The sequence below is a fragment of the Pleurodeles waltl genome, chromosome 3_1, assembly GCF_031143425.1.
Source record: "Pleurodeles waltl isolate 20211129_DDA chromosome 3_1, aPleWal1.hap1.20221129, whole genome shotgun sequence".
Lineage (NCBI taxonomy): Eukaryota > Metazoa > Chordata > Amphibia > Caudata > Salamandridae > Pleurodeles > Pleurodeles waltl.
The window spans coordinates 1,242,095,496-1,242,123,029 of NC_090440.1; positions in this window are offsets into that span (position 1 = coordinate 1,242,095,496).

Below are 27,534 nucleotides of genomic sequence, written 5' to 3' on the forward strand. Positions count from 1 at the left end.
GGCCAATAGGACTTATATAGCCCCTTGTCCTTCATCCACTATTCTGCTAATCGTGTCAGATGTGGTAATAAGCGCTGATTCTGTGCTATGTGCCTTCCTAATACCATGTTGAGAGGCATCTAATCCTCCTGAGCGGTTAAGAAGTTGGCTAATTCCTTGTTAATGTCTTTCTCGAAAATCTTAGCCTTGAAAGGTAGTAAGGAGATGGGTCGTAAATTATTCAAATCATGTCTAATTCCATCTTGTTTCTTTTTCAGGGGAATCACTGTAGCATCCTTCCATGATGGGGATAGACTCCAGAGGTAAGAAGCTCACCATAAATAGGGGCTAGGGCTATTGAAACAGGATCAGGGACCAGTTGTAGAATAAAAGGAGGACAAGGATCAGAGGGGGAGCCTGATTTGATTTCTAGCATTAACTTTTTTATTCTCTCAGGGGGTAATGATTGAAAATGAGTTAATAGAGGGTGGTCAATATCCAAATCAGTATTAACTGCATCGGAGCAACCATCCCTCTCATCAGAACGATTAAAACTAGCATAAATTTGTAGAATTTTAGTTTCAAATTGAGTAGCCACCTTATTACGGAATTCTTGTGAGTTCTCCAACTCTAAAGGAGGAGGGGGAGCTGTCAAAGTGCTAATGACCTCAAAAGGTTCTCTGGGGGCATTAGAGGCCTCCTTAATTTTTAAGGAATAATATTCAGATTTAGCTTTAGTGCTCGCCTCTTTGTAGTTTTTAAGAGCGGCTCTTAATTTGTCTTTCTCAATTAAATTAAAATTTAGTTTCCATTGCCGCTCTTGTTAGCTATATTTTCTTTGGAGTCCAGTGCTTGTGCTTATACTCTCTATACTTTAAATTAGTCACTATAGTTTAGTGACTCCATATTCCAATTCCAATTGGCACACTGGACCCACCTTATAAGTCCGTAGTATATGGTACCTAGGTACCCAGGGCATTGAGGTTCCAGGAGATCCTTATTGGCTGCAGTTTTTCTTTGGCCACCCATAAGGAGCTCAGACAAACCTTTCTTCAGGACTGCCACTGCAGCCTGAGTGAAATTGTGCACACACTATTTCACAGCCATTTTCACTGCACTTAAGTAACTTATAAGTCACCTATATGTCTAGCCTTAATTTAATGATGGCTAGGTGCAAAGTTACTAGGTGTGAGGGCACCCTTGCACTAGCAAAGGTGCCCCCACGCTGTCTAGGACCAATTCCCGAACTTCATGAGTGCGGGGATACTATTACAAATGTGCACTACATATATGTTAATATATATATATATATATATATATATATATATATATATATATATATATATATATATATATATAGCATAAATTTGTAGAATTTTAGTTTCAAAGTGAGTAGCCACCTTATTATGGAATTCTTGTGAGTTCTACAACTCTAAAGGAGGAGGGGGAGCTGTCAAAGTGCTAATGACCTTAAAAAGTTCTCTGGGGGCATTAGAGGCCTCCTTAATTTTTAAGGTATAATATTCAGATTTAACTTTAGTGCTCGCCTCTTTGTAGTTTTTAAGAGCGGCTCTTAATTTGTCTTTCTCAATTAAATTAGAATTTAGTTTCCATTGCCGCTCTTGTTAGCTATATTTTCTTTGGAGTCCAGTGCTTGTGCTTATACTCTCTATACTTTCAAATTAGTCACTATAGTTTAGTGACTCCATATTCCAATTCCAATTGGCACACTGGACCCCCTTATAAGTCCGTAGTATACTGTACCTAGGTACCCAGGGCATTGGGGTTCCAGGAGATCCTTATGGGCTGCAGTTTTTCTTTGGCCACCCATATGGAGCTCAGACAAACCTTTCTTCAGGACTGCCAGTGCAGCCTGAGTGAAATTGTGCACACACTATTTCACAGCCATTTTCACTGCACTTAAGTAACTTATAAGTCGCCTCTATGTCTAACCTTAATTTAATGATGGCTAGGTGCAAAGTTCCTAAGTGTGAGAGCACCCTTGCACTAGCAAAGGTGCCCCCACGCTGTCCAGGGCCAATTCCCGAACTTGAGTGTGGGGATACTATTACACATGTGCACTACATATATGTTACTATATATATATATATATATATATGTAGCTTCACAATGGTAACTCCGAATATGGCCATGTGAGGTGTCTAAGATCATGGAATTGTCCCCCCTTCCAAATCTGGTATTGGGGGCCAATCCCATCCATCCTGGGTGCTCCACCATGGACCCCCAGTACTGCCAAACCAGCTTTCTGAGGTTTCCACTGCTGCCACCTCACAGACGGGTTTCTGCCCTCCTGGGGTCTGAGCAGCTCAGTCCCAGGAATGCAAAACAAAGCATTTCCTTTGGAGGAGTGTGATACGCCCTCTCCCTTTGGAAATAGGTGTTACAAGCTTGAGAGGGGTAGCCTCCCAGAGCCTCTGGAAATGCTTTGAAGGGCACAGATGGTACCATCCTTGCATAAGCCAGTCTGCACCGGCTCAGGGATCCCTAGTGCCTTCTCAGGCACGAAACTGGACAAAGGAAAGGAGACCACTCCCCTGTGCATCACCACCCCAGGGGTGGTGTCCAGAGATCCTCCAGTGTGTCCCTGGTGTTAGCCATCTTGAATTCCAAGGTGTGGGGACACTCTTGAGACCTCTGATTGGCCAGTGCCAGCAGGTGACGTCAGAGACCCCCTCCTGATAGGTAGCCAATCCCCCTCTCAGGGCTATTTAGGGTCTCTCCACTGGGTGCTTCCTCAGATTCAGCTTGCAAGACTCCTCCAGGAATCCTCTGCATCCTCTGCTTCAGCTTCTGACCATCGGATCAACCACATACTGCTCCAGGAACCACTGTAACTGCAATAAAGTATCCAGGACGATTCCTGTGACCTGGAACTTCAGCTCCAGCCAGCATTTGCAACAGTTTCCAAGGTGTGCACGCTCTGAGGACTCTCTGTCTTCACCCTGCACAAGAAGAACCGAAGGAATCTCCCTTGGTGTGACACAGTCACTTCCCTGCTCCTGCAGGAACCCTTCTGCGATGACGACCGGTTCTCTGGGACTCCTCTCCTGACGATGAGGGTGGTCCCTGGAACACAGGTGGTGGACCGACGGGATCCAGACTGTCCTAAGGTCCAGCTGTCCAAATTAGGATGAGGTAAGAGCTTGCCTTCCCGGCTTGCAACAGTACCCCTGTGCACTGCATCATCTCTAGCTCCTGAGGCCTCTGTGCACTATCTTCAAGAATCCTTTGTACACAGCGCGGTCCAGGTTCCCAGCACTCTATCTTGTGACTCTCAATGCGCTGAGTTGTTCTCCTGCGGCGTGGGACCTTCTTTTGGTGTGCTGCACCAATCGCAATTTGCATATTCTTTGTCCCTGTGTTCTGGGACTCCCGTGGGTGCTGCCTGGTCTTCTGTAGGCTCCCTCCAGTGCTGAAAGCCCCCTCTGCCTCCTCAGTGCGAGTGAAAACCCCCAAGACCCTCCTGGGTCCAGGCTGTGCCATTTTGATGCAAACCGCAACCTTGCTTGAACCAAGGCTGTTTGGACTAAACCAGCGACGCAAACAGCCTGCATCCATCAACTCGACGTGAGACATCTCCTGCACCATGCAGGAACCTGCAGCCATCTTCTTTGGTGTTCTTCTGCACACTTCTTCTAACCAGAGAAGCCACTTTTTCACCGTATTCTATGTTGGCAGCTGCTCCTGTCCTTTCTGGAATCTTTTGCGACTTCTGGACTTGGTCTCCTCTCTTCACAGGTCTTCAGGTCCAGGAATCCATTAATTGTTGATTGAAGTCATTCTTGGTTCTTGAAATATCTCTCATCATGACTTGTAGTGTGTCCTGAGGAAACAAGCAGCACTTTACTCCTACATTCCTGGGGTCTGGGGTGGGGTATTTTACTTACCTTTGGTGTTTTCTTACACTTCCAGTGCCCATCTTCACTACATTTGCCTAGGGGGGAATTTGTGATTCGCATTCCACTTTCTTAGTATATGGTTTGTGTTGCCCCTAGGCCTATTGCATTCTATTGTATTTTCTACTGTTTTCACTATTCTATGACTATTTGCTTGCCTGATTTTGTTCTTTAGTGTATGTATTTTGCATAATACTTACCTCCAGAAGGAGTATTGACTCTTAGATATGTTTGGCCTTGTGTCACTAAAATAAAGTACCTTTATTTTTGGTAACACTGAGTATTGTCTTTTATTGTGTAGAGGTACTGTGTAAGTATAATGGTATTGCAGGAGCTTTGCATGTCTCCTAGTTCAGCCTAAGCTGATCTGCTACAGCTACCTCTAGACAGCCTACGCTGCTAGAACTGCCTACATTTCACTAATAAGGGATACCTGGACCTAGTGTAAGGTGTGAGTATCTTAGGTACCCCCTACAAAAACGGCCAGCCTCCTACTATATTTCTCACTTAGGGTGTCAAAAGCAAAAAGAACAGATGATGGACAGAATGCTGAACAATGCAAACATTCACCCCCAGTCACAGATCTGTTTTTTAATTCACCATTTCTTTTGCTCACCACGCCACTGTATTTTGGGCCCAGCCAAAGCAAATCAGTCTGGACCCTGTTCCCTATGGGAACAACCTAGTCCAAACTGCCAGCCCAGGTCCTCCCTGAACTGGAAACAAGCATCCTGGTAAAGCAAAAAAGAACACAGGTTACACCCCTCTCGGGGGAGTGTGAACCCCCTGCACCTGAACAGATCTGGAGCCTGGGGACTCCTGTTGTATAATCCAACCTGCCCAGCTGAGTTGGAAGTGGAGGCATTCTGTACACATTAGCTGTTTTTTATTGTTTATTGTATTTTTTACACTTTTGGAAAATGCCTTTCATTATCCAAAAACATAAAAGAACAGAGTTTAGTGTTTGATGTGAGAGAAGGAGTGGACATTGAAAGGTGGGTTTATGTGATGTGGGAGGTTAGGAAAGTGAGAGGGTTTGGTGAGGTGGTGGGTTTTTATAGCGATGGTGGAGGTGAGTGAATGGGGTGTTTGACAAAGAGTCTTCGATACATTTCACTTGGGTTTTGGAAGGCACGGATAAGGACCTGTTCTGCCAGACAAAAAATGAGCTGAAATGACGTGAACATAGATCCAGTGAAGTGTCGTAGACTGGGGGCCCATTGAGCATTCCATTTGGCACTGACCAACCCCTCTCAACTCATACCCATCTGGAGCCCAGTGCCTAGGAAGATTTTTGCCTGACTTACGCTTTGTACCCAGAACAGACCTTGTGTACCAGGACCTCCTCAGACAGAGCCAGTGTACATGGAGCACCAAGGTCAGCTGCGTGTACACAGAACAGGCCCCTTTTGCATTTAGCACCCAGAACATATGTGCTGGGGACATCCAGTTTAACCCTTGTGTGTTCAGCTGATGCCTTGTGTGCCAGGAGCACCTGTCTAGGTGAGGCCTCATGTGCAATGGGCATCTGTCCATATCAGACCTTATGTGTAAGGAGCATCTGCCCGTGTGAGACCTTGTGTGCAAGGGGCGTCTGTCTATGTGAGGCTTCATGTGCCAGAACATCTGTCCAGGTGGGCTCTCATGTGCCGTAAGCATCTGTCCAGGTAAGACCATGTGTGCCGAGAGCATTTGTCCAGCTGATGCCCTGTGTGCCGCAAGCATCTCTCCAGGCGAGGATTCGTGTGAAAGTGGCATCTGTCTATATTTGGCCTCATTTGCAAGGGGTGTCTGTCCAGGTGAGGCTTTGTGTGCATGAAGCAACTGTCCAGTTGAAGCCTCTTGTGGAGGAAGCATGCCAGAGGCAGTGGCCTTTGCATATTAAACATTTACCTGACCTTTGCTTTTGGTTGTGCATTGTGCTGAATTCAGCACAACTCCATTTTGAGCACAGAACACCAGTTATTATGCAGCAGGGATGGTTTGGAAGACACAGCTGAAAAGGAAGAAATAATAGGACATACCTTTTAATAGCGCAATTGTATCTATGAATGGAGAAAAAAGAACAGAATTCAGCACTTAGGGCCAGATGTACGAAAGGATTTTACCCATTCTGTGTCTATGGGAAAAAGCTTTCGTACATATGGCCCTTAGTGACAAATATACAATGCACACAAACTTTGATGGCATTAAGAACTTATCCTGCCTCCCAAATTGTATTTATCTATTAGGTTTTTAGGTGAGAGGTTGCCTCGATTATGTTTATTATTGCACACAATAATGATAATTTTAACATGCACAGTTACATTAAGCTCAAATCTAAAACCACCATATAAAGTCAAGAAGCGAGATGATCCCTTCGCAGCCCCTCCTGCCCCTTCCACCCCTAGGGTCCCCCTGCCATTCAAGGTGGTCTGCATCTGGGGGTCACATACAAATAACTCCTCCCAGACAATCTGCTGTTTCCTGGAGCGACAGTGGAAAGAGAGGTCACCCCAGGACATTAGGGCACTGTACTGTTACCTGAGTAAATCTTGTGACCTGCTCTTACCTGAGAACCTCTTGTGACCTGCCCTTTGACCTGAGGGTTCTGGGACAGGAAGTGCTTGACCCTGAGCTGCCACCCCATAGACAATCATTGGAACTTTGAAGGGAGGTCACAGGACCTGTTCCAAGGTAAGATGGTGCCTGCAGGTGACACCAAGGCAGACCCTAAAAGTGGGGCCCACAAGCTCAGCAAGTAGTGTAATCATTCACATCATGTGCTAGGTGTGTCTTCAGATTTAAAATGTGAGGGTGCATTGATGTAGTAGAGTGGTTTAGTGCAGAGGCTGTAGGTACAGCACCTTGGTGTAGAGGCTGTTGTTGCAGTGTTGCAATGAAGAGGCTGTGGCTTAGTGCAGGACAGTGGGTGAAGAACAACTGGGATTTAGTGCCTTAGTGCAGGGGCAGTGGTTGCATCACCTTGGTGGAGGGGCTGTGGGTTGAGAACCTGTGGGATTTAGCACCTTGGTACAGGGGCTTTAGGCACAGTGCCTTGGTGCAGGGCAGTAGGTGTAGCACCTTGGCACAGGGACTGTTGGTGCAGGGGCTACGGTAAAAAGCCTGTGGGTTTTAGTGCCTTGTTTCAATGGCTCTGGATGCAGTGCCATGGTGCAGGGGCTGTTGGTGCAGGGACTGTGGATGCAGCACCTTGCGGCAGAGGCTATGGGTGCAATGTCTTGGTGCAGGGTTGGTAGGCCTAACCCTGTAGTGTCATTGATTACAGGAACAGCGTGCAAATGAGTTCTAATTGTAAGGCCCTTCTATGCAAAAGCCCCCCGTTTAGTGCAGTGCACAGGTGTGTCCACTCAACTAGATGCAGGCGCAGTGAGGGTGGGACTCTTCTGCACAAATGTGTGCTGGTGCAGGTCCAATGGATGCAGTTTTACTTTTTGATAGGCCCAGGGAAATGGTGGTCCCCGGGGACTGGGACGGGGGGTCCACACGGCCCTCCTTTAATGTATCTGATTTAGCCCTGGGGAGGTGATGGCCCTGGGACTTCAAACAACCGCAGGACGGGGGTCCTCATGGCCCTCCCCATTTCTAAAATTCAACCCCGGGGGAGATGGTGGTTCCTTGAGCCTATGCAAGGGGGTCCAAATGGACCCCATTCAAAATAGTAATAAAGCCTCCTTTTTTTCATAATGGCGAGTGCCAACCAGGGGGCTATACTGAACAAGCACAGGAGACAGCGTTTTTTTTTTTTTAATTCTCATGGATTTGCGGATCCTCCGCGAATATTGGTGATTATTTATTTATTTATTTGCACTTGCTGAGACCCTTGGGGACTCCAGCACCTGGGCTAGTGGGTCAGGGTATTCCTACCCTGCCCCCAATTATTTACAAAGGCCGTGAGTGGCACAGGGTGGATGCTTAATGGGGTTTTGGCCACAGGGCCTTCGCAGCATCCAAGCCCTGCGGCCAATCCCCACCACACATGATCAAAGGCCTTGCGTGGTGCACGGTTGGTTGACAATAGGGGTTTGGTAGCTAATAAAATAGTCATATATGAATAATATATTGAAACAATGGAAGACAAGCTGCCTATAATTCCCTTGTTCTACGAATAGCAGAGCATATGTGGACTTCAGTATAAACTTGTTAGCTAAGGAACTGTTTCTCAGGTACTGTCTGCTCTACATACCTCTGTTGCAATTGTTTGAATCATGGAACAAAAGCAGTAAAAAGGAATCTAAAGGACCACTATGCCTTTCACACAAGGAACCTACTGAACATGTACAATATAGTTGTCCCAAATTACACAAGACTCACAAGAAATATCTAAAGCCTATCTTTATTGATAAAGAAATGAGAAATTACATTTTTCCATTGCATTCTTTCTCTCTACTGAGCCATACGCCATAACTGCATCGTCCAGCAGTCCTATACTGAATCTTCACAAAATCAACAGCCCACTCTTTTTTCTTGTGATCTAATTATGGGCGGAACATGAAACAAGGAGAGATTAATAGCAGATCAGATTCCAGGGTGCAGATGAGTACATTTCAGTGAATGTTCTCCCAATTGAGCAATTCAAAACTACCCTACAAAAACAACAAATACCCTGTAATGGCGACAACACTGGAAATCTTAATTTGTTACAAACACCAGGCGCCATTAAAACCGTCCTAAACGTTTACTAGGAAAATAATTTCCTAGATACATATGCTATGCATTTTCATCTTAGTCACAAATACCATATAAATCACATGTTGGAAATAAATATTTCAAGTGAGCATAACCACAAAGGAGAGCTGGTCATCACCATGTACACAAATGGTAACGCCAGGATCCAAACTACAGACAGCAATCTGCATATCTTCACCACGTTATTTGATAATACGAATACCTTAAAATATCATACCATGGCTATGGACATTAACACTGACAAAATGACAAACACCTCTTCTAATTACAACCCCATAGCAATGTGCTTAATTAGTAAAAGTAGCGGTGCCTGGGCACAAGGTATTCGACTTCAGTTGGACCCACCATTAACTCCTGGTCTGCAAGGGCTAGTTTTCTCATTGTTTTAGTATACTGAACTGTCAAACACTCAACTGACTTGCTCTGTCCAAAAATAAGAGGGCACCACTGTATAGTGTACTCCCATAAGTAAGTGCGGTGCTTAAAAAGTAGCACCGGTGACAAGCACAGGCAAACACTAACACAAATAAAGGCCTGTTGTAATCCCCCTCCTTCAATGCCCCCATCTCCCACACTCCCTGGAGAATTAAACAATGCATAAATATGCCAGCATCTGTCAAAATAGTCTGAACCACACCATGAAAAAAGCTACTCCTATTCTACACAGATTTAAATAAGGAACAAACCACAGCTATTCGGTACGGCTTCCCTTTGTCACTCTGTCCCAGTCCAGTCCTGCTACAACAAGAAACCACACATTGAGACTCTCTGGGGAAGGAATCAACCACCCAAAGACATGACTGATATTAGAGGTACGAGGTGAGAGTCTACTCATCTCATACTTCATTAAAAATATATACTATAGATCGGAGCACAAATGTCTTATAGGCTTCTAAACATAAAAAGGAAACTGTGTGACTTGCATGAGCTTTCACAAAAAATACAAACCGCATTCACCATCTCATGTTCATATAGCCACATAAGGCGAATCTGCTTATGCATGGCACCTAGTTGAACTAAAATACACAATCAGGGCCTGATTCACAAAGCTAAACTTACACTTTTGTGTACGTTTGCGATTGTTTGAAATTCACAAAGGTATTTTACAACTAGTATCTTTACCACTGTAGAGTCCTCACACATAAAAAGATAGGACTTTCATTTCTTTTTATGTGGGGAGACTTCGCAGAAGTAAAGATAGTGCGCATAAAATACCTTTATGAATAGCAAATAATTGTAAACTTACAAAAAAATGTAAATATACCTTTGTGAATTAGGCCCCCAGTAATCATTATAGAATCTACTATTTGCCCTACCCTTCTCAACCTCTATTCTGCAACCATGCTTTTGAAAACTATTACTTATTTGCAAAAGGCTACAATAAATTAAAAAAAGCCTAACATCTTCCTTTCTTGTTTCCAGGGGCAATGTGTAAACTTTCCAAAAAACAGCCTGATCAAACTAAGCTGAATTTCCATAGCTCAAATTCAAGGTTCAGAAAGTTTTAAAGTTGTTTATTTTATCTTGAACATCCTTGCCATGTGGTGGCATCACTGCAACATCGTATGGTGAATAAACACTCATTTCTCAAGACATAGCGGTGACAAGTGATAAAACACCAACATTTGTCAATGTGACATCAGGGATTGCACATTCTGTTACTTAAATAATCTAATAAAACCACACCAGAAACTGCTTAACTCTTTAATTAAAACTGAAATGCCAGATATTTCCATGGAAACAAAATTACTTTTTCAGTTACAACTTCTACCCGTGAACAGTGTCTTCACTTTTTTTTTTAACAAAATGGTCATTCGTTTATTCGTGTAGCACAGTATTTATAAATATTTATAATATAATATTATAAATATTTTCCTCCATTGCGGTTTAATGTGCCACAACAACTTCAGTGTCCCTTCCTTCAGAATGATTGTGCTCTATTTTCCAGCTTGAGGGCCAGTTATCAGGAAATGAGCTCTCGACGTGCTATCTTAATAAATATGTCTTCCAAAACGTTGGGATAAGGAGTGTTTTGAATGTTTGAAGATCCAAAGCAGCGCTACATTTTAAACGGTGCTAAATTACTGTTTGGCACAGTAACTTCAAAGGCATGTTCTAGATTTGGATCGAAATGAAGCAGCATTTGTTGGCATCATTAAGCAACACAACACCGTAATATACACAAAGACGCGTAACAACACCACTGAAACAACAATGCGTAACACAACAACAAATCAGCAAAACATGAATACAGCACAATACCCGCATTAAAACACATAACTTTGAATAATGCACCAAGCACTGTCTTACATTGAAGGACATGAAGTATAATCCCAAAAAATGCTTTGTAATCCAGCCCCAAGTATCTCCTGAAACACAAGGACAAGATGCAACTTGCTCCAATGCCAAAACAAAATGCCTCTAAACACTCCATCGGACAAGAATATAAGAAATTATTTTAAGAAACACTGATAAAATCCTTAACATAAAGTGCCAGATTTACAAGGAACTAGGGCCCTGGAGCGTCACTTGTCGCGAAGCTCCGGTGGTGGTAACCACTTCTCCATATTTACAAGGAGGTTTAACGCCTTGTAAAAACACAGTTTTCTGCATCAAAGAGGCTGTAATGGGTGTTGCTCATTGCTTTTGAAGCTGCCCGAGATTTAAAAGAATTCATAAATTGCTTTTGAAGCTGCCCGAGATTTAAAAGAATTCCTAAATCTGTGACAGCGCCATAATCTAACGCCACCCCGAGGGTAGGTTTAGCATGACATGGTATACTTTTATTCCTCCTTGTTTTTTGCTTTTTCTATGTGTGCTGCATTCTGAAGCACACATAGAAGAAGCAAAATGCCATGGATGATTGTTTATGTGCAGGTAGGGACGCCTTCCTGCACATAAACAATCCCACTCTTCAATACAGACACATTTACACTATGATGCAAAGATGCCTGTGTTTGTGCAGGCTGTCTAATTTAGCGCATGGGGAAACACAGGGGTGCACTGTATTCTTGCACATATGACTCATCTCTGCGTTTCAAAATTGGCACAGGGTGTTGCTGCTAATTTTGGCACAGCTCTGCACTCTGCCAGTTTCTTGTAAATATGGCACTTACTTTCTAAATAAACTATTTAAAATGTGCTGATATTTACTTGGCTTAGCAGAAATGAGCCTTTGCCTAGCAAGATGAATTCCCTATTGAAAGGGTTTTGTTTATGGTCAGAAACTAAAGATTTCACAGTTTTGCTAAGATTAGTTATTTGAAAGGGTAGGCAAAAATAATTCAAAATCCATAATTTCATGCTACATTTTAGTGCAGAATGCATCCTCACCTCAACATTTTGACCGAGGATGCATTTAAGCAAGAGCATCATAAACAACACACATTCTCATTCTGTTGTTCCTATGCATATTATTATTGAAAGATCACATAAAAAGTATAATGTGAAATTCCTAAAATTACATAAACTACACTGGCATAATTTGAATGCTATCTATGTCTAGTATTTTGTTCGTGGAAGTTCTTGATCCTCACCTCCGATTCCGTATGAATTTTTCAAGAGCACCTCAGATCGCTCAAGGATCCCCCTCCTCTAGAGCATTAGGACTTGGTGAATGTTCCCAAAATTGGATCTACAAATATGTATTGGCATCTTCTGGTGTTGGTGGCATTGGGCAAATTGGACTCAACCTCCCCAAGAAACAGTGAAGCTGATTAGTTTTTTCTTGCCATTTTTAAATCCCTGCTCGGGAGAAAATGCCAAAGTTTGACCATCATTGCTCTCATACAGGCTTCTTTTACATCATTTTGTACGTGATTAAGGCCTTTTTAGTTATGTCTATTGTGCGTTCACTGTAATAAAAGATTATGATTTATTATAATATGTATGTGATTGCAGAGAATGATGTTTTTACGACACCCACAGTGATGTAGCCATGGTTGGAAAAACATGTGCTAGCAAAGCCGAAATGATTTCCATCAGGATCTGTTGTCACTTTGTCTGCAAGAGAGATAGAAAGAAATGGAAAAGCGAAAGAGAGAGGAGGGAGCTATAGAGATGGAAGAAATAGAGGTGAAGGACAAAAAATGTGTAGAAAAGGAGATAAAGAAATCAGAGAATAAGAGAGCGAAAGAGAGGAGAGAGTGGAGGCAGAGAGAGGGAGACATAGGAGAGAGTGAGAGAGAGACTGCAAGACAGCCAGACAGAGAAAGAAGACATGATGATTACAAAGAAAGTAAGAGAGATTGTGAGAGAGGGAAACAGAGAAAGGGTAGTGAGAGAAAGAGAGGAGAGTGGTAGATAAAAAGAGAGAGAGAACAATGTGAGACTGAGAGAAAGTGAAACAAGAAGTGGTCTGTCCCTCATCCACTACGATCTTGCTAGAGTCAAGCTTTACTGTAGGGTTCCTAGCACCTTCCTTGCAGGAATCCACTGCCTTGGCAGGCAGAAGGAATCTAGAGAGTCATAAAAGAATGTAACATGGGTCTGTCAAGATGAAGCAGTATTACAGGACTGGCTAAGTCCAGGCTACAATGGTTGTAAAAGAGCATGCATACTCGATTCATTGTGTGGGACTGGACCACGAGTGATCTCAGTCCCCTTTATTTATGCCCTCCTGCTGTGTCCAGTCATCGTGTTGTGTTGTGTGGGGATTACAGTGGCTTGACAGGAAGCCAGGTGGCTTACTACATCCCATCCAACATTAGTCCTTAACACAATCATCCTTACATCTTGGTGATGCACACAAAATCACAGAGCTGCTAGCTCAGGGCTGGGTTGGGGTGGAAATTGAAGGGGTGGTTCAACCGTCATTCTGGGGCTTCCCTTGTCACTGTGAGCTTCATTGTACCCAATGTTCTTAATAGGCCAGAGTCACCGGGGATGCCGTTTCAGCCTAGATGTCTTGTCCCATTGGCCAGGCTGGCTGAAACACCTTTCCACTACATCATCTTCACTTAGTATGGTGCAGTCGGCTAGGTGATCTGCATACAGGCTTCACCTACCCTCACCTTCTCCCTTGTTCAGTTTGTGAATCATGCTAAGTTTGAGGCCAAAGTCTCTGTTCCACAAGGGGCAGAAATCATGGTGACTTTTCCTGCAGCGGCTGTCCACTGACGGGGCAGTGGTAGTGGGCACACGGTCCAGGGGACGGAGGCCCAGGAACACAGGGGAACTGGGAGGGCTGCCGTGCGACAGGGGGCGGACAGGCCAAGGGAACCCACTCTCCACGAGGCCCTCTCCTCCATCATGGGAGCATACAACCACTCCCAGGAGACGATGGCTATGGTCCTGGCCAAGTTTCAGGAGACCCAGCGCCTGCAGGAGCAACAGTATTTGGGGTTCAGGGAGGAACTCAGAACCATCAGCTCCGCCCTGGACACCATCGTAGGGGTGCTGAAGGACATACAGAACACCATGAGGGACACTGTGGCACTCCAAGGGGCCCATGACACTAGCATGGACGATGAACTGCCCACCACCTCCGCCGGCGCTAGTGGACAGGACGCCCTGCCACAGGACCACCACACCAGCACCCCACCCCCTGTAGACGGAGAACCACCCCGAAAGCAGTCCCTGAGATCCAGGAACAGGACAGAGCACAATGGCAAGACCCCCGCCAGAAATAAGACCACCCTGATTGTCATCCCACTGTCCCACTTTGTAACCCTGTCCATATTGGAACTGCCCCAGCTCCACTTCCTATGCCCATATGGGCAATGCACCTGTGAGACTAATAGACTGGACTCAGCCATGGACATTCCTCCACCATCACCAATCACCATTTTACCCCCCCCCCCCCAATGAATAGCACTTCAATAAACACTAATAAACACCCTTGAAGCACAAAAATCTCAGGAGTCAGTCTGTGATTTAGAAAATGTGTATTAGCTATGACAATGACAAAATCCGTTAGAAAATGTAATGTCAACATACCTATGTCATACATCACAAGTCCATGAAGGATGCAAGCAGATGACACACTTTGGTAACAACACCTGTGAAATCGTAATGGAAATGTACAACTCAGTTACCAAATACTGCTTGAAATTGACAGACAGGATAAAGGTAGAAGTGTGAAAGTAAATGTAGTAGTCAAGAAAGTGTTCTCACCTGTGTGTCACTGGAAATATTGCTGTATGACTGAGTCCCTGTTGTCAATGTCTTCTTCATCTGCTTCCTCCTCATCACTGTCCACAGGCTCCACAGCTGCCACAACACCGTCATCTGGACCATCCTCCTGCAGAATAGGCACCTGGTTCGCAAAGCAAGATTGTGAAGCATAGAGCAGGCGATGATGATCTGGCACACCTTCCTTGGTGAGTAGAATAGGGAACCACCTGTCATATGGAAGCACTTGAACCTGGCCTTCGGGAGGCCGAAGGTGCGTTCGATCACCCTCCTAGTCCGCCCATGGGCTTCATTGTAGCGTTCCTCTGCCCTGGTCCTGGGATTCCTCACTGGGGTCAATAGCCATGACAGGTTGGGGTAACCAGAGTCACCTAATAGCCACACCCGGTGCCTTTGGAGTTGACCCATCACATAAGGGATGCTGCTATTCCGCAGGATGTAGGCGTCATGCACTGAGCCAGGGAACATAGCATTTACCTGGGAGATGTACTGGTCTGCCAAACATACCATCTGTACATTCATGGAATGATAACTCTTCCGGTTCCTGTACACCTGTTCACTCCTGTGGGGGGGAACCAGAGCTACATGGGTCCCATCAATGGCACCTATGATGTTAGGGATATGTCCAAGGGCATAGAAGTCACCTTTAACTGTAGCCAAATCCTCCACCTGAGGGAAAACGATGTAGCTCCTCATGTGTTTCAGCAGGGCAGACAACACTCTGGACAACACATTTGAAAACATAGGCTGGGACATCCCTGATGCCATGTCCACAGTTGTTTGAAAAGACCCAACTTGCAAGGAAATGGAGCACTGACAGCACCTGCACTTGAGGGGGGAATTCCTGTGGGATGGCGGATTGGTGACATAAGGTCTGGCTCCAACTGGGTACACAGTTCCTGGATTGTGGCACGGTCAAACCTGTAGGTGATGATTAAATGTCGCTCCTCCATTGTCAACAGGTCCACCAGTGGTCGGTACACCGGAGGATTCCACCATCTCCTCACATGTCCCAGCTGACGGTGCCTAGGAAGGACAACAGCGACCACAGACTCAAGCAACTCAGAGGTATGTACCCACAGCTACACAGAACACAAAACAAAATCCAAAAAGTTGTCTGTATGTGTGTTGTTTCCAGGCCTAGGTATGTGTGACACAGTTGAAAATGAAGCCATGTGGGCCCCTGAAATGGCGGCTACCTGACCTCTAAACTGGGACAATGGGATGTGAGGTAACTGCGCTGGCGTTGTACACCGTCGCGGTAGGAGGTCGAAGACCGCTGTGCAATGCTGCATTGGTTAACATTGGACCCTATGGTCCCAGGAGCCAATGACGAAGTGCGCCAGCGGTGATGATACGCACCGCTGCGGACGTGACCGCCGCGGACGTGACCGCCATTTTCTATCTGTTCAATCACTCCATACCTGATCTTCGACGGGAGAGGACCTATACTGCAAGTGCTGCTGTGACCTCTGTCTGGAAGTGACAATGGCACGTGCGTCTGGGGAAAGGGCCCCTGCCTTCACTGCACAGGAGTTGGAGAAGCTCGTGGACGGGGTCCTACCCCAGTACACGCTACCCTACGGTCTTCCAGACCAACAGGTGAGTACATAGGGTGCAAGTTGTATGGGGTATGGCTGGGTGGAGAGGGCTGGATGTAAGAAGGAAGGGGGCAGAGTTCTGCGAGCATGAAGGACTGTGAATGCATGTGCCAGATGGCAAGGGTAGGGATGTGGGCCACTCACTTCAACGTTGCAGTTGCTAATGACATCTCTTCTTCCCCTGTACATGTCATTTAGGTCAGCGCCCACCAGAAGAAGGATATTTGGCGTGCCATCGCCAAGGACGTCCGGACCCTGGGGGTCCACCAGAGACGGAGCACCCACTGCTGTAAAAGATGGGAGGACATTCGCCGCTGGAGCAAGAAGGCGGCGGAGGCTCAGCTGGGGATGGCCTCCCAACGTGGAAGGGGTGCCCGTCGCACCATGACCCCCCTGATGTTCCGGATCCTGGTGGTGGCCTACCCTGAGTTGGATGGGCGCTTGAGGGCATCACAGCAGACACAAGGGGGTGAGTACACTCTCATTCTGCTGACTTTGCGTGCAATGGAGGGGTCTAGGTGGGGGAGGAGGGCTGTGGGTTTCCCCAGGCGAGGGCGAGTTCCGTAGGCTAGGCCCCTCCGTAATGCAGGCCATGTGGCACTCCACCCCACCTCTGTAGAGTGCCAAGTACAGGTACACATGCCCCTGTGTCATCTATGTGTGCTGATGTCCACCATAGCCATGTAGACCGTATCCCAGGAACTGCATGTGTAGAGCCCAACAGCGCGGCGTAGTGCAGGGGGCTGCTGTGTCTGTATTGTCCACCAACGGTAGCGGTAAGCCATGCACTCAACCTGTCTTTCTTCTGTCGTCGTCCCCCCTTTTTTGTGCTCACACTGTTCATTTGTGCATCAGCCTCAACAGGCGGAGGTACAGTGGCACCGGAGCACAAAGGGGCTGCATCCCACATGGCCATGGAGGGCCACACCACGGACTCTGAATACACCAGTGGGACAGAGGGCGAGGGGAGCTTCACGTCGGTCACCGGATCAGCAACCAGCGACACAGACTCGTCCTCCGATGGGAGCTCCCTTTTGGTGGTGGCAACATCTGTGCCCCCACTTCTACAGGTACAGCCGCCACCCCCCTACCAGCACCGCCCTCCCAGCAGCCCCTCAGCCTTCGCCCCGTGCCCGCTCACCCAGGAGGGTGGGCATCACTTTCACCCCAGGCACCTAATGCATTCCTGGAGGGCATTCATTCTGGTCAGGCTGCCCATCATTGAACCCTGCAATCTCTGGCCTGAGCACTGATGGCAGCCATTGTCCCTGTGTCTAGCCTCCCCCCTCCAACTTCCTCCACCCAGACCCAATTCCCTGTACCTCTGCCTATCCCAAGCACACCATCAGACCAGCATGCACACACCTCAACACACAAGGGAAGCTCAGGCACCACACATCCCACAGGCACTCACACAAGCATCACCCACATACAGACACAGCAACATCCACTGCCTCCACTGTGTCCCCCTCCTCGTCGTCTCCCTCCTCCCTCCCAGTGTCGTCTACACTCTCACCTCCATGCACTACCACTACAGCCCCTAGGACTCGCACCAGAACACCCACCACCACACCCCGCTCACCTGCACTCACCACCCCCACTACCATTTACACGTCCCCTGTGTCCCCTCCCAAAGTACACAAATGCAGGCACACACACACCCAACATCCATCCACCTCACCACAGCCTCCAGAACATGCACCTGCACCCAAATCATCAAAAGTTACACCTCCTACAACCACCACCTCTTCCTCCACTCCCAGACCCCCTCCAGCTACCCGTCCAAGTGTATGTCAGAAACTTTTCCTGAGCAACGTTGACCTCTTTCCCACCCCCCCTTCCAATTCATAGGTCCAGTACTAGCACCTCAGCCAAAAAATCTCCGGTACCAGTGGTGCCCGTTAGAGGTATGTGGAGTGCACCAGCCACCAGGGCAGCCAGTATGACACGGAGCCAAAGCACAGCCAGTCCCCCCGTGAAGCACCAGAAGTTGGACAGTGCCTGACGGGAGAGGGGGAAGACTCCTGCCGGCAAAGCCGCTCACAAGGGTCCCGGGGGGAGTGTCGAGTCAGCTGTGACTCCTCCTAAGGTGGGGAAGGGGCAGAAGAAAGCACCAAATTCTGGGAAGAGCAGCACGGCGGAGAAGGCCGCCATCATCCCCGCTGCCCAGGACGCCACCACCAGCCCAATCGTCAGTGGTCAGGAGACCACTGCCAGAGTCAGTGCCCAGGAGGGCAGTCCAATCGTCAGTGGTCCGGAGACCACCGCCAGAGTCAGTGCCCAGGAGGGCCCGGCAGCCACAGCCCGCTGGGCAATGAGGGACCGCCATGGCAAACACCGCTGCACAGGTCAGAGACAGCAAAGTCAAGCACCGCTGAACAGGGCAAGCACCACTGAACAGGGAAAAGACCGCCATCGCAAGCACCGCTGAACAGTGCAAAGACCGCCATGGCAAGCACCGCTGAACATGTCAAGCACCGCCATGGCAAGCACCGCTGAACAGGGCAAGCACTGCAACATCAAGCACTGGTAGCCCATATGCACCATGGCCAGTGACGGAACTTTGGACCGTCACGGGGAGAGTGATGCACTCTGGGCACCAGTCCCCCTCCAGAACCTGTGGAGAACAGCATCCACTACCTCAGTCCTTAACAGGATGAGGCACTCTGGGCACCAGTCCCCCTCCAGAACCAGTGGAGACTGTTATCCACTTGTGAGACTGTGGCTTTGCACTCCCCAGGATGGCACAGTGGGCACACCACCCACTGAAAAGACTTGTGAGACTGTGGCTTTGCACCCCCCAGGATAAAGCAGTGGGCAAACCACCCACTGAAAAGACTTGTGAGACTGTGGCTTTGCACTCCCCAGGATGGTACAGTGGGCAAACCACCCACTGAAAAGAATTGTGAGACTGTGGCTTTGCACTCCCCAGGATAAAGCAGTGGGCAAACCACCCACTGAAAAGACTTGTGAGACTGTGGCTTTGCACTCCCCAGGATGGTACAGTGGGCAAACCACCCACTGAAAAGACTTGTGAGACTGTGGCTTTGCACTCCCTAGGATACATCAATGGGCATGGAGCCCCGTCGTGGATCTGGCGTGGTGCTGTCATCCGGCTGAGGTGCCCCCCATTCCCTTCCCCCTGAGGTGCCTGTTGTATTTCGATCTGATGCCCCAGCAGTGTTCTCTCGGTTTCTGGACAGGTATCATGTGTGGGCCTCGCCCATGCATTTTGGGCCCAGTGGTCCACGGACATTGAATGGTGCATACCTGCACTACTAATCGTGATGTATAACTTTTTGAATGAGGATATCTATCTGTATATATTTGGTTACTGTATTTTGATATATTACAATGGTTGCATTCATTTCCTTTTGTCTTTGCATTCTTCCGGGGGGGTTGGGGGATGTTACTGTGATGTTTGGAAATGCATTGGTGTGTGTGTTGTAGTGTGCGAGGGTCGGGGTGAGGGTAGGGGTGTTGCGTGCGTGTGTCCCTGACTTTTGCCTCCCCCCTCCCCTATGTCGTAGGTGCAGTACTCACCGTTGTCTTTGGCGGCGGCGTTGCTGATGTTCGTAGAGGAGCAGGAAAACTATCGCAGGGAGTATTTGGAGTTCCAGCTCCATGGTGCCCTCCTTCCTTGTGGAGTGTGTTAAGGTGAGCGTTTTCCCATTGAAATGGCTGTTTCCGCAGTGTTTTTATCCACGGTGAATCCGCCCAGGAGAAGGTGGCGGATTGGTCAGTTGCAATACTGTGGGTGGTACTTTGTCTCCCGCCTGTCTGTTGGCAGTGACCGCCGCGCTGCTTGTCTGTACCGCCGTGGCGGTCGGAGTGTTAAAGTGGCTGTCTTTGTTGGCGGTTTCCGCCACGGTCATAATACCCTTTTTTTTCCGCCGGATTATTGTGGACTTACCGCCGCTTTAACACCGTCCGCTAGGGTTGTAATGACCCCCTTTGTCTTCTCACAGGTGGTTCCTCTTTTGCACATTCATCCAGGTTAGCAGGAGCTCCTGTTCTCCCAGGACTCTTCAGTGCTTCTTGGGCATGGTCCCCTTCTTCCACAGGTCTTCAGGTCCAGGAATCCATCGTTGGTGTTTTGCAATCTGTTCTGGTTCTTGCATTATCTTCTATCACGTCTTCTGGTGTGTTTCAGGAAACTTACCGTGATTTACTCATGTTTTCCTGGGCTCTGGGGTGGGGTCTTGAAGGAAAGTACCATCCTTCTCGCCATGTTACCCCCAATTTCTGCCTGTTTGTCAGCGTGTTTTTACTGTCTCAGAGGGAACCTGCTAGTCAGGACCCCAGTGCTCATATTTTGTTGCCTATATGTCCGTATGTTTTACTGTGTTGTCAGTATGCCTGACTGTGTCACTGGAGTCCTGCTAATCAGAACTCCAGTGCTTATGCTCTCTCTGTTGTCAAAATTTTCACTATAGTCTAGTGACAATTTATTTCACTCCAGATTGGCATACTGGACCCGCCTGATAAGTCCCTAGTATATGATACCTAGGTACCCAGGGCATTTGGGTTCAAGGAGATCCTTATGGGCTGCAGAATTTCTTTTGCCACCCATAAGGAGCTCTTACTAACATGTCTTCAGGACTGCCGCTGCAGCCTGAGTAAAATAGTGCAAGTACTATTTCAGAGCCATTTTCAATGCACCAGGTAACTTATAAGTCACCTATATGTCTAACCTTCAGTTCCTGAAGGCTAGGTGCACAGTTACTGTGTGTGAGGGCACCCCTGCACTAGCAGAGGTGTCCCTATGTTGTCCAGGACCAATTTCACAGACTTTGTGAGTGGGGTATGCCATTATAAGTGTGCACTACATATAGGTCAATACATATATGTAGCTTCACAATGGTAACTCCGAACATGGCCATGTGAGGTGTCTAAGATTGAGAAATGACACCGCCAATCCAATTCTGGTTTTGGGGGTCCAATTCCAAGCACCCTGGGTGCTCCACCATGGCCCCTCAGTACTGCCAAACCAGATATCTGAGGTTTCCACTGCAGCTCCAACTGCGGCCACCTCACAGACAGGTTTTTGCCTACCTGGGGATTGAGCAGGTCAGTCCCAGGAAGGCAGAACAATGCATTTCCTTTAGGAGAGGGGTGTTGCACCCTCTCCCATTGGAAATAGGAATTACAGGCATGGGAGGGGTAGCCTCCCAGAGCCTCTGGAAATGCTTTGAAGGGCACAAACTGTGCCCGCCTTGCATAATCTAGTCTACACCAGTTCAGGGACCCCCAGTCTCTACTCTGGCGTGAAACTGGACAAAGGAAAGGGCAGTGACTACTCCCCTGTCCATCACCACCACAGGGGGGTGCACAGAGTTCCTCCAGGGTGTCCCTGGGTTCTGCCATCTTGTTTTCAGAATAGTCAGGGAACTCTGGGAGCATCTGAGTGGCCTGTGCCAGCAGGTGATGTCAGAGACCCCTCCTGATAGATGCTTACCTGGTTAGGTGACCAATCCTCCTCTCAGGGCTATTCAAGGTCTCTCCTCTGGGTGTTTCCTCAGATTTGGTTTTGCAAGACTGCAGCAGGAATGCTCTGAAACCTCTGCTTCACTTTCTATCAATGGATTTACAGCAGAACTGCTCCAGGAACTCTACAACTGCAACAAAGTATCCAAGAAGGCTACTGCAACTCTGTCACTTCATCTCCTGCCAGCAACTGCAACAGTTTCCAGATCATGCACGCTCTGGGGACTGCCTGTCTTCATCTTGCACCAGAAGGACCGAAGGAATCTTCTATGGAGTGACAGAGTCATTTCCCTGCTTCAGCAGGCACCTCTCTGCAGCAATGACCGGTACTCTGGGTCCCCTCTCCTGATGATGACTGTGGATCCTGGAACACAGGTGGTGGACTAAAGTGACTCAGACTGTCCAAAGGTTCAACTGTCCATATTTGGTGGAGGTAAGAGCTTGCCTTCCCAAGCCAGGCAGTACCCCTTTGCACCATGTGTTTTGCAGCTCCTAGGGCTTCTGTGTGCTTCTTCAAGAAATCCTTAATGCACTGCGTAGCCCACGTCCCCAGCACTCTATCCTGTGATGTTCAGCTCCCTGAGTTGTTCTCCAGTGGTGTAGGGTCCTTTTGTGTAGTGCTGCGATGACCACAATTTGCAATTCCTTTCTCCCTGTGTCTGGGGACTCCTGTGGGTGCTGCCTGGTCTTCTGAGAGCTCTCTGTCTCCTCAGTCCGAGTTGAGACCCCCAGGTCCCTCCTGGGTCCAGGTAGTGCCTTTTCCCGCTAGCTGCATCTTTTGCGTGAGCCAAGGCTTATTGGTGGAATCCAACGATGAAAACCAGCCTGCATTCTTCTACGTGACGTAGGACATCTCCTGCACCAAGCAGGTACCAGCAGCTGTCTTCTTTGATGCATCTCTGACTTTTCCTTCTATCCGGAGAATCCACTTTTGCAGCTTCATCCGGGTTAGCAGGTGCTCCTGTTCTTCCTGGACTTTTCATCTGTTCTTTGACTTGGTCTCCTCTCTCCACAGGTCTTCAGGTCCAGGAATCCATTGTTGGTGTCTTGCAGTCTTGCTTGTTTTTTGCATAATCCTTCATCATGACTCCTAGTGTGTTCTGAGGATACTTGCAGTACTTTACTCCTGTTTTTCTGGGCTCTGGGATGGGGTACTTTATTGACTTTTGGTGTTTTCATACACTCCCAGCACCCCTTTACATAGTACTCTTGCCTAGGGAGGGAACCGACTTTTGCATTCCACTATTTTAGTATATGGTTTGTGTTGCCCCAAGGCCCATTCTAGCCTATGGTGATTTTCACTATTTGCACTATTTTATGACTGTGTACTTGCCTGATTTTAGTTACTAGTGTATATTTTATGTGTTTTACATACCTCCTAAGGGAGTATAGCCTCTAAGATATTTTTGGCCTTATGTCACTAAAATAAAGTACCTTTATTTTTCGTAACACTGAGTATTGTCTTTCTTGTGTGTGAGTACTGTGTGACTACAGTGGTATTGCAAGAGCTTAGCATGTCTCCTAGTTCAGCCTTGGCTGGTCTGCCTATCGCTACCTCTAGTCAGCCTGGCTTCTAGACACTGCCTACATTTCACTAATAAGGGATAACTGAACCTGGTATAAGGTGTAAGTACCCTAGGTACCCACAACAAACCAGGCCAGCCTCTTCCAGGTCTATTACTTACCTTTGGTAGTTTCTTACACCCCCAGCGCCCCTCTACATACTACACTTGCCTAGGTGGGAGACTGACTTTCTCATTCCAATATTTTAGTATATGGTTTGTGTCCCCCCTGGGCCCATTGCCACCTATTGTGATATTCACTATTTGCACTGTTTTCTGACAGTGTACTTACCTGTTTTTGGTTACTAGTGTATATATTGTGTATATTACTTACCTGCTAAGGGACTATAGTCTCCAAACTATTTTTGGCATTGTGTCACTCAAATAAAGTACATTTATTTTTGTAAAACTGAGTATTGTCTTTCATGTGTGTGAGTACTTTGTGACTACAGTGGTATTGCAAGAGCTTTGCATGTCATGTCTCCTAGTTCAGCCTTGGCTGCTCTACCTACGGCTACCTCTAGACAGCCTGGCTTCTAGACACTGACTAAACTTCACTACTAAGGGATAACTGGACCTGGTATAAGGTGTAAGTATCGTTGGTACCCACTACAAACCAGGCCAGCCTCCTACAAGGTGACAAAGAGCTGGTTTTGGTTCTCCATCACCTCTAACCAAGATGTCATTCTCCTCCTTACTGAAGCAACACTTCCACTTCCTTTTCACCGTCTCCTGGGATTTTGCTGGTCTGTACTAGGCCGATTCCGATCTCTCTGGGGTCTCTCCCGTCCTACGTTCTCCATCTTGGGTCCTTCTTATTTTTTCTCTTTCTCACAGGATTTTTTTTATGCTAATGCAGGAAAATATGAGCTATCACAATTAGCACCAAAAAACGTTCCACTAATCATGCTATTGCCACTTTTGCAGCATTAGCTTTGTTTTTCCTTATGACATGTCGCAAAGATTAGCGTTTTGTTTTTTACTCTACCCTTTCTCTAGCACCATAGTGCATCGGTTTCTAAATACGACACACTGATGACGCAAGGAAATGTCATTAGCCGGCGCTAATGTTTTGACGCACAACTGTGCTAGCATTCCAATGCAACCACTCACACTTTTTGACGCAAATCCCTATGTACAAAGATTTGCAGACAGGGATTGCACCTAAATACTGTACATAACTGAGGCAGGCATAATGGTGAGAAATGTTTTTGTTTCTCCTTCTTTGCATGTGTGCTGTATTTTACAGGATTGTGTAAAGATTAAAATGTCTTAAAGTATAGTCTTGTTTAGGATGGGGCCCCTTCCTGCACAAAAACCATGCTGACTACGGCACAGACAATCTTGCACTATGGTGCAAGGGTGCCTCACTGGCCCATGGCTAGCAAAAGTGTGCCAGTAGAGAAAGAGATGAGAACTGCAGCACTTCTTAGTAGTTATGGTGCAGTTCTGCCTTCTTCCATTCCTGACATGTAGCACAGCAACTTGATTTCCAGTAACAGGTTGTGTGAACTCTGTGAATCTGGCCTTCCATTTTTTATTAGTTTGTTAGTAATGCAATAGCAGTACTAAAGTACTACAAACTAGCATTCACAAACCTGCAAGCATAAATCCCCAACTATCCTATATTTTCTATGGAGAGATCATTACCTATGTATGTTAACTACTTAGTAGTAAATGTTGAAGGGATCGGGAGACTGGGTGGAAAGCAGGTCAAACCTATTAATAAACTGGAGGGGAATGTTAGGGAGGGATTTAGTGACTGGCATGTACCCATCCACAAAAGAGTAAGCCCATTACTATTCACAAACTGCACTTTAAAAGTATTATACCAAAAGAAGAGCTCAAAAAGTCATAAATGACTCCAACTAAGAACTGGAGTAAATACAGCACCACTTATGGCCAGCCACTGGTACTTAAACACCATCCTACAGAAATTAATGGAGGTAGGGACTTAAAATATAATCTCATTGGAAATGATGTTAAAACAAATACAATTATTTAAAATAGTTAAAATATATTAAATTAATGTGAAAGTCATACAGAAATAAAACAATTATTATCTATATGCAAAATATTTATCAACTTTTTTTGAAACCATGCATTAAAGCAAACATAGTTTTATTGAAATAAAATTAAGATATTTCATTGAGTCTATATATCTCTTTTGATAATTAATAATGCATTTTTTAATTTGCACTTGAGAAAACTATTTATTTTTGTTTAATGTATTTAGGTCCATTAAAGATTTGATTCAAAATTCAGTTCATACTGCTGCAGCATTATTTAACTTTTGTTCTGCATTTTTAAAATATATATCTAAAAATATTTTCAATTTTTTCAACATAACAATATTTTTACTCCTTATTACTTTTTCTACACTTTACCATAGAAAGACTCCACAGTTGGAGATCAATGTATGGGAAAGTATGAGAAAATGTTAAAAAGAGTACTAAACCTAATAATACATAAGTAAACTTAGGTTTATGTGGAAGAGTATATTGAGTATTCAAAATTACGCTGAAAGTAATTGAATTATATGTGAATGAAAAATAATGTCACATCAATTATAAATTCACAAAATGGTGTTTTATGATTAAATAGCATTCTTGCTTTATTTTTAAATTATTTTAAATTAAATTAGATGTATTTATATTTTAACTACTTTAAACAATGTATTTTATCATTGCCTATCCGGGTATTTTTTAAGTCGCTCCTTCCATAATTTTCTATGGAAGGGTGTTGCACTGTAATTGGCTGGCAACATATGGTGCTTAACTTGCAACTGCTTCTCTTTTCATTGCAGTAACTTGCACTCGTAAATTTGGCTCCATCCCCTTTTTTATGGGTCAGAGACTTGTCAGTACACTTTTGTGTAACTCTACACTAGGATATTGTGACTAGCCAAAAGTTGTAAAGTTACTCAAAAGTGTTAGAGTAAATTAGATGTGTAAAATACTCACACTCGTAAATTACCTTTGAGAACATTCCAGTAAATGTTGCTATTGCAAATAAAAAATGATCAAAATGCAAAAAAAATGGTTTCATCAATGTCTTTTTTCCGATTTATTTTGTTACTATTGGGCTGGCAGACACCAGGCAGATTGACCTTTTAACTGTTTTGCGTGCCGCAGTTTCTGAAGGTTTAACATATAATTCAATTGTGTTTATCAAAGGACTAATACATTCAAAGTTGCTTCAAAAATAGGCCCCATAAAAATATATTGACAAGGACCCCACGTATTTCTATGATGTCACTGATTTGCCGCTCTCCTTAGATATTGAGTGTAATAAAATCCATTCAACTCCTAATTCCAGCCCTTGTGCAAGGACCACCAATTTCGAACCTACAAATATTCAGGACCTAAAACATAAAAAAAAAAATGTAATAGGGTGGACTTCGTAATTCTTCTCTGACAATGGGCATCATTTTGTTTACTGTGGTAAGTGTAACATTCAGCATAAACAGCTTTTGTAGAAGAATTCAAACTGACAGAGTTCGCTCAAGCATAGCACTATGAGGGGGTCTTAGCACCTCAACTGAGTATGATGACAAGCGGGTCCTGAGATGAAACTGGAATCGAATATGAGAGAGACAATGTTATGGAGTGGGATTTTTTTTATCAAAAATGTATTCTGGGATCTATCATGGAGTGCAATTACGAAAAATCTAGTGGGTCACTTGTTCCTCCAATTCGTCACATTAACACACCTGCACTTCTTGTGAATTACGTAGGGCAGGACAAATTCCTACTTAAAAGTAAACATTCTTTAAGGATGTCATTGTCATTCTTTATGAGGTTTATGGCTCAATACGAACAAGAATACCCAAGCTATCATCTTGAATCTGAAGTGGCAGGAAATGTATTGAGAGGTATGTTTCTGATAACAGGTGAGGTTTTGGTCACAGATAAATTAAATCTCTGTATGCATAATGAGAGTGTAAAGGATGCCTTTCAGGGCTTTCAGAGAACACTGAAGGGCGTATTTATAGGCCCCTAGTGCCACAGGAGCGTCGCTAAGCACTGTGCCGTATTTACAAGGTGGCGTTAAGCCACTTTTTGTGGCTTAACATTGCCTTCTAAATACGTCCCCTTCCCATGCAGCAGTGTGCGTGAAAGGGGCATGCAATGGGTGTTGCTGTGGCCATGCCACAGCAACACCCAT